The sequence below is a fragment of the Bufo gargarizans genome, chromosome 6 (assembly GCF_014858855.1).
Source record: "Bufo gargarizans isolate SCDJY-AF-19 chromosome 6, ASM1485885v1, whole genome shotgun sequence".
Lineage (NCBI taxonomy): Eukaryota > Metazoa > Chordata > Amphibia > Anura > Bufonidae > Bufo > Bufo gargarizans.
In genome coordinates this window covers 294522707-294529626 of record NC_058085.1, presented here as the reverse complement: position 1 = coordinate 294529626, position 6920 = coordinate 294522707, and positions in this window count along the sequence as shown.

The window sequence follows — 6920 nt, the reverse complement described above, 5'->3', positions numbered from 1 at the left end:
TTTCCTTACAAAGTCTCATATTCCACTAACTTGCGACAAAAAATAAAAAATTCTAGGAACTCGCCATGCCCCTCACGGAATACCTTGGGGTGTCTTCTTTCCAAAATGGGGTCACTTGTGGCGTAGTTATACTGCCCTGGCAATTTAGGGGCCCAAATGTGTGAGAAGTACTTTGCAATCAAAATGTGTAAAAAATGGCCTGCGAAATCCGAAAGGTGCACTTTGGAATATGTGCCCCTTTGCCCACCTTGGCTGCAAAAAAGTGTCACACATGTGGTATCGCCGTACTCGGGAGAAGTTGGGGAATGTGTTTTGGGGTGTCATTTTACATATACCCATGCTGGGTGAGAGAAATATCTTGGTCAAATGCCAACTTTGTATAAAAAAAATTGAAAAGTTGTCTTTTGCCAAGGTATTTCTCTCACCCAGCATGGGTATATATAAAATGACACCCCAAAACACATTCCCCAACTTCTCCTGAGTACGGCGATACCAGATGTGTGACCCTTTTTGCAGCCAAGGTGGGCAAAGGGGCACATATTCCAAAGTGCACCTTTCGGATTTCGCAGGCCATTTTTTACACATTTTGATTGCAAAGTACTTCTCACACATTTGGGCCCCTAAATTGCCAGGGCAGTATAACTACCCCACAAGTGACCCCATTTTGGAAAGAAGACACCCCAAGGTATTCTGTGAGGGGCATGGCGAGTTCCTAGAATTTTTTATTTTTTGTCGCAAGTTAGTGGAATATGAGACTTTGTAAGAAAAAAATAAAATAAAATAAAAATCATCATTTTCCGCTAACTTGTGACAAAAAATAAAAAGTTCTATGAACTCACTATGCCCATCAGTGAATACCTTAGGGTGTCTACTTTCCGAAATGGGGTCATTTGTGGGGTTTTTCTACTGTCTGGGCATTGTAGAACCTCAGGAAACATGACAGGTGCTCAGAAAGTCAGAGCTGCTTCAAAAAGCGGAAATTCACATTTTTGTACCATAGTTTGTAAACGCTATAACTTTTACCCAAACCATTTTTTTTTTTGTTTTGCCCAAACTTTTTTTTTTTATCAAAGACATGTAGAACTATAAATTTTGCGAAAAATGTATATATGGATGTCGTTTTTTTGCAAAATTTTACAGCTGAATGTGAAAAATGTCATTTTTTTGCAAAAAAATCGTTACATTTTGATTAATAACAAAAAAAGTAAAAATGTCAGCAGCAATAAAATACCACCAAATGAAAGCTCTATTAGTGAGAAGAAAAGGAGGTAAAATTCATTTGGGTGGTAAGTTGCATGACCGAGCGATAAAAGGTGAAAGTAGTGTAGTGCCAAAGTGTAAAAAGTGCTCTGGTCATGAAGGGGGTTTCAGCTAGCGGGGCTGAAGTGGTTAAACCTCAGAAAAAACTTTTTGGGTCCAGCTCCAATGTTCAAGGTATAAATCTTTATTCAAGCGGTTTTAAATATTCCATAGTACAGGTACACTTGTGTTACGCATTTCAGACCATAATCAATATGACTCATGACTCATGAGAAAAACCTTGTATTAATAGCATTGTGCTATTAATAAAAGGTCCAGAGTTCAAGACCTGACAGAGACCACTTAAAAGTAAAGACAGAAGAATAGTTAACTATACAGGGGTATCACCAAGCAATGGGAATACTCATCCTCATAGTATCAACTCCATTTTTTGAGTCAGGAAGAAAGCAGGGACTCCTCAGCTATATCCATATATGGAATCAACCAGAGAGAAGGGACTCCTAAAGCAGTGCTTCCAATTCAGTGTGCGAAGGCTTAAAGGGAAACTGTCATGTGGATATTTGACTATAATCTAACTAATTATATACAATTATTAACTAGTAAAAAGTGCCTTAGATGTATTCACTTACTGGTGTGACAGATGGTTACCTCATAATATACACACAAAGATGCCGCATGCTAATGAGCTGATTTGATCCAGCGTGATGTCATTGAGTCCAGCGTATATTTAATTCAGAGCTATAGCCGCTCCCCTGCCCACCTGCTGCTGATTCATATGGAAAATAACTGTCACTCAGCAGCAGGTGGGCGGGGAGAGTCAGGAGCTCATCAATATTCAGGATTCATCATTATGAGCCGGAGCTTTTGAATACAAGATGTTGGCAGATTGATTGGGACAGTTAAAGAAAGTGAGCAAGCATTTTGCTAAAAGAATCAGTCAATTGTTTATGTTGCCCTTAGTTAGGACACCATAAAACTGGTGACAGGTTCCCTTTAAAGGCTATGGACATCTTTTGGGCAATTTCTTTAGTGATTGCATTGTACCCGTTTTGGACCTTTTTTATATATGCAGTTAAAAATGAGTCTATTTTCAGACTGTCCCTCCTGAGTTCCATCAGCTGTTGGCTCATGTGAAGCCTTATCTTTGGTCTCCTGACCTCATACTCATAGCTAAACTTTCGCACGTATTTATTTTTTTCACATTTTTAAAGGTCTGGGCATGCGACCTTTAAACACTTGGTACCGGATCCGGCATTAATACATTTCAATGGGAATTAATGCCGGCATTCTGGCAAGTGTTCGAGAATTTTGGCCGGAGAAAATCCCGGCCACCACTTTTTTACACATGAGAGCCGCGGCCCTTCTCTAACAGTCCGATCTGGCAGGAGTGCCGATCCAGGCTGTTTAACACTTTACATGCTGCGAGCAATGGCGCCCGCTGCATGTAAAGTGACAGAGGGCGCAGTCTCCCACTGTACACCCTTCGGCCCACTGCAAATGCGATCGCTGGGTGCCGATGTGTGTGAAGGCTGGCTGGGGTCTATGAAGGCCCCAGACCAGCCTTGAGTAATTTACAGCACGGCTGCGCCTCTCTGGTGCAGCCTGCTGGTCAATGTCAGAATAGCACTGAACTTAAAATGCAATGCACTATAGGGATACTGCACTGCATTTTAAAATCAATCAAAAAGCTGTCTGTTGTAGTCCCCTTGTGGGACTATTAAGCGGTAAAAAAAACCTAAAACATTTATTCAATAAAAATTTCCATTAAAAAATTAAGCTTTTTTTTCAATTAAAAATTACGCTTTTCAATGAAAAAATTGTAAAACTAAAATCTCACCCATATGTTTGGTATTGCCACGTCCATAACGACCCAGACTACATAAATATGACATAAATAATCACCTACGGTGAACACCGTAAAACAGTTTTTAGAAAAAGACAGAATTGCTAATTTATTCTTAGTTACATAGTAACATAGTAGTAACATAGTACATAAGGCCGAAAAAAGACATTTGTCCATCCAGTTCGGCCTGTTATCCCGCAAGTTGATCCAGAGGAAGGCAAAAAAAAAAAAACCTGTGAGGTAGAAGCCAATTTTCTCCACTTTAGGGGACTATAAACTTCCTTCCCGACTCCAATCAGGCCATCAGAATAACTCCCTGGATCAACGACCCCTCTCTAGTAGCTATAGCCTGTAATATTATTAAGCTCCAGAAATACGTCCAGGGCCCTCTTGAATTCCTTTATTGTACTTACCATCACCACCTCCTCAGGCAGAGAGTTCCATAGTCTCACTGCTCTTACCGTAAAGAATCCTTTTCTATGTTTGTGTACAAACCTTCTTTCCTCCAGACGCAGAGGATGTCCCCTCGTCACAGTCACAGTCCTGGGGATAAATAGCTGATGGGATAGATCTCTGTACTGACCCGATATATTTATAAATATTAATTAGATCTCCCCTCAGTCGTCTTTTTTCTAAAGTGAATAACCCTAATTTTGATAATCTTTCAGGGTACTGTAGTTGCCCCATTCCAGTTATTACTTTAGATGCCCTCCTCTGGACCCTCTCTAGCTCTGCTATGTCTGCCTTGTTTACAGGAGCCCATAACTGTACACAGTACTCCATGTGTGGTCTGACTAGCGATTTGTAAAGTGGTAGGACTATGTTCTTATCACGGGAATCTATGCCCCTTCTGATGCAACCCATTATCTTGTTGGCCTTGGCAGCAGCTGCCTGACACTGTTTTTTGCAGCTTAGTTTGCTGTTTATTAAAATTCCTAGATCCTTTTCCATGTCAGTGTTACCGAGTGTTTTACCATTTAGTATGTACGGGTGACTTGCATTTTTCCTTCCCATGTGCATAACTTTACATTTATCAGTGTTAAACCCCCATCTGCAACTTATCTGCCCAAGCCTCCAATCTATCCAGATCGCTCTGTAGTAGTATACTGTCCTCATCAGTGTAAATTACTTTACACAGTTTAGTGTCATCTGCGAAAATTGATACTTTACTATGCAAGCCTTCTACAAGATCATTAATAAATATATTGAAGAGAATAGGGCCCAATACTGACCCCTGAGGTACCCCACTAGTGACAGTGACCCAATCTGAGTGTGTACCGTTAATAACCACCCTCTGTTTTCTATCATTGAGCCAGTTACTTACCCACATACAGATGTTTTCTCCCAGTCCGAGCATTCTCATTTTATATAATAACCTTTTATGTGGTACAGTGTCAAATGCTTTGGAGAAGTCCAGATATACGACATCCATTGATTCGCCGCTGTCAAGTCTAGAACTTACCTCCTCATAGAAACTGATTAAATTAGTCTGACATGACCGATCCCTCACGAAGCCATGCTGATATGGCGTTATTTGCTTATTTCTGTTGAGATGCTCTAATATAGCATCTCTCAGAAAACCTTCAAACAGTTTACCCACAACAGATGTTAAACTTACCGGCCTATAGTTTCCAGGCTCTGTTTTTGGCCCCTTTTTGAATATTGGCACCACATATGCCATGCGCCAATCCTGTGGGACATTCCCTGTCAGTATAGAGTCTGCAAATATCAGAAATAAGGGTCTGGCTATGACATTACTTAATTCCTTTAGGATACGGGGGTGAATGTCATCCAGTCCTGGCGATTTGTCTATTTTAATCTTTTTAAGTCGCTGATGTACTTCTTCCTGGGTCAGACAGGACACTTTTAATGGGGAATTTATTTTTGCATTCTGCATGTCATCTGACAATTTATTTTCCTCAGTGAATACATTGGAGAAAAAAATAATTAACAGCTTTGCTTTCTCCTCATCGCTCTCTGCGACTTCCCCCTCCTTACTCTTTAAAGGGCCGACACCTTCAGATTTATACTTTTTAACATTTATATAATTGAAGAACATTTTAGGGTTAGTTTTACTCTCTTTGGCAATTAATCTCTCGGTCTCTAGTTTGGCCGCTTTTATTTGTTTTTTACATTTTTTTACGTTTTTTTCCTTATAGTTTTTCAGTGCTTCCGTGCTCCCCTCTTGTTTCAGTGAATGATATGCTTTCTTTTTGTCATTTATTGCTTTCGTTACAGTTCTATTTATCCACATTGGTTTCTTTTTGTTCCTTAACCTTTTATTACCATACGGTATGTACCTCTCACAATGAGATTTTAGGATGTTTTTAAAGATATCCCATTTTGTGGCTGTATTTTTATTTTTGAGGACTTTGTCCCAGTTAGTTTGGCCTATGGCCTCTCTTAGTTGGCTAAATTTAGCTTTTTTGAAGTTTGGTATTTTTGTTGCCACCAAAAAAAGTTATAACAAGCGATCAAAAAGCGTCATTTACTCCAAAATTATACCAATGGAAAATACAAGTCATCACGCAAAAATCAAGCACTCACACAATTCCATAGAAAGAAAAATAAAAGCGACTATGCAAAAATATATATTTTTTTTCTTTTAAAAAAAGTGGGTTTTATTAAGGGCTTTTTAAAGTAGTAAAACATTTAAAAAAATATGTACAGGGAGTGCAGAATTATTAGGCAAGTTGTATTTTTGAGGATTAATTTTATTATTGAACAACAACCATGTTCTCAATGAACCCAAAAAACTCATTAATATCAAAGCTGAATATTTTTGGAAGTAGTTTTTAGTTTGTTTTTAGTTTTAGCTATTTTAGGGGGATATCTGTGTGTGCAGGTGACTATTACTGTGCATAATTATTAGGCAACTTAACCAAAAACAAATATATACCCATTTCAATTATTTATTTTTACCAGTGAAACCAATATAACATCTCAACATTCACAAATATACATTTCTGACATTCAAAAACAAAACAAAAACAAATCAGTGACCGATATAGCCACCTTTCTTTGCAAGGACACTCAAAAGCCTGCCATCCATGGATTCTGTCAGTGTTTTGATCTGTTCACCATCAACATTGCGTGCAGCAGCAACCACAGCCTCCCAGACACTGTTCAGAGAGGTGTACTGTTTTCCCTCCTTGTCAATCTCATATTTGATGATGGACCACAGGTTCTCAATGGGGTTCAGATCAGGTGAACAAGGAGGCCATGTCATTAGATTTTCTTCTTTTATTCCCTTTCTTGCCAGCCACGCTGTGGAGTACTTGGACGCGTGTGATGGAGCATTGTCCTGCATGAAAATCATGTTTTTCTTGAAGGATGCAGACTTCTTCCTGTACCACTGCTTGAAGAAGGTGTCTTCCAGAAACTGGCAGTAGGACTGGGAGTTGAGCTTGACTCCATCCTCAACCCGAAAAGGCCCCACAAGCTCATCTTTGATGATACCAGCCCAAACCAGTACTCCACCTCCACCTTGCTGGCATCTGAGTCGGACTGGAGCTCTCTGCCCTTTACCAATCCAGCCATCTGGCCCATCAAGACTCACTCTCATTTCATCAGTCCATAAAACCTTTGAAAAATCAGTCTTGAGATATTTCTTGGCCCAGTCTTGACGTTTCAGCTTGTGTGTCTTGTTCAGTGGTGGTCGTCTTTCAGCCTTTCTTACCTTGGCCATGTCTCTCAGTATTGCACACCTTGTGCTTTTGGGCACTCCAGTGATGTTGCAGCTCTGAAATATGGCCAAACTGGTGGCAAGTGGCATCTTGGCAGCTGCACGCTTGACTTTTCTCAGTTCATGGGCAGT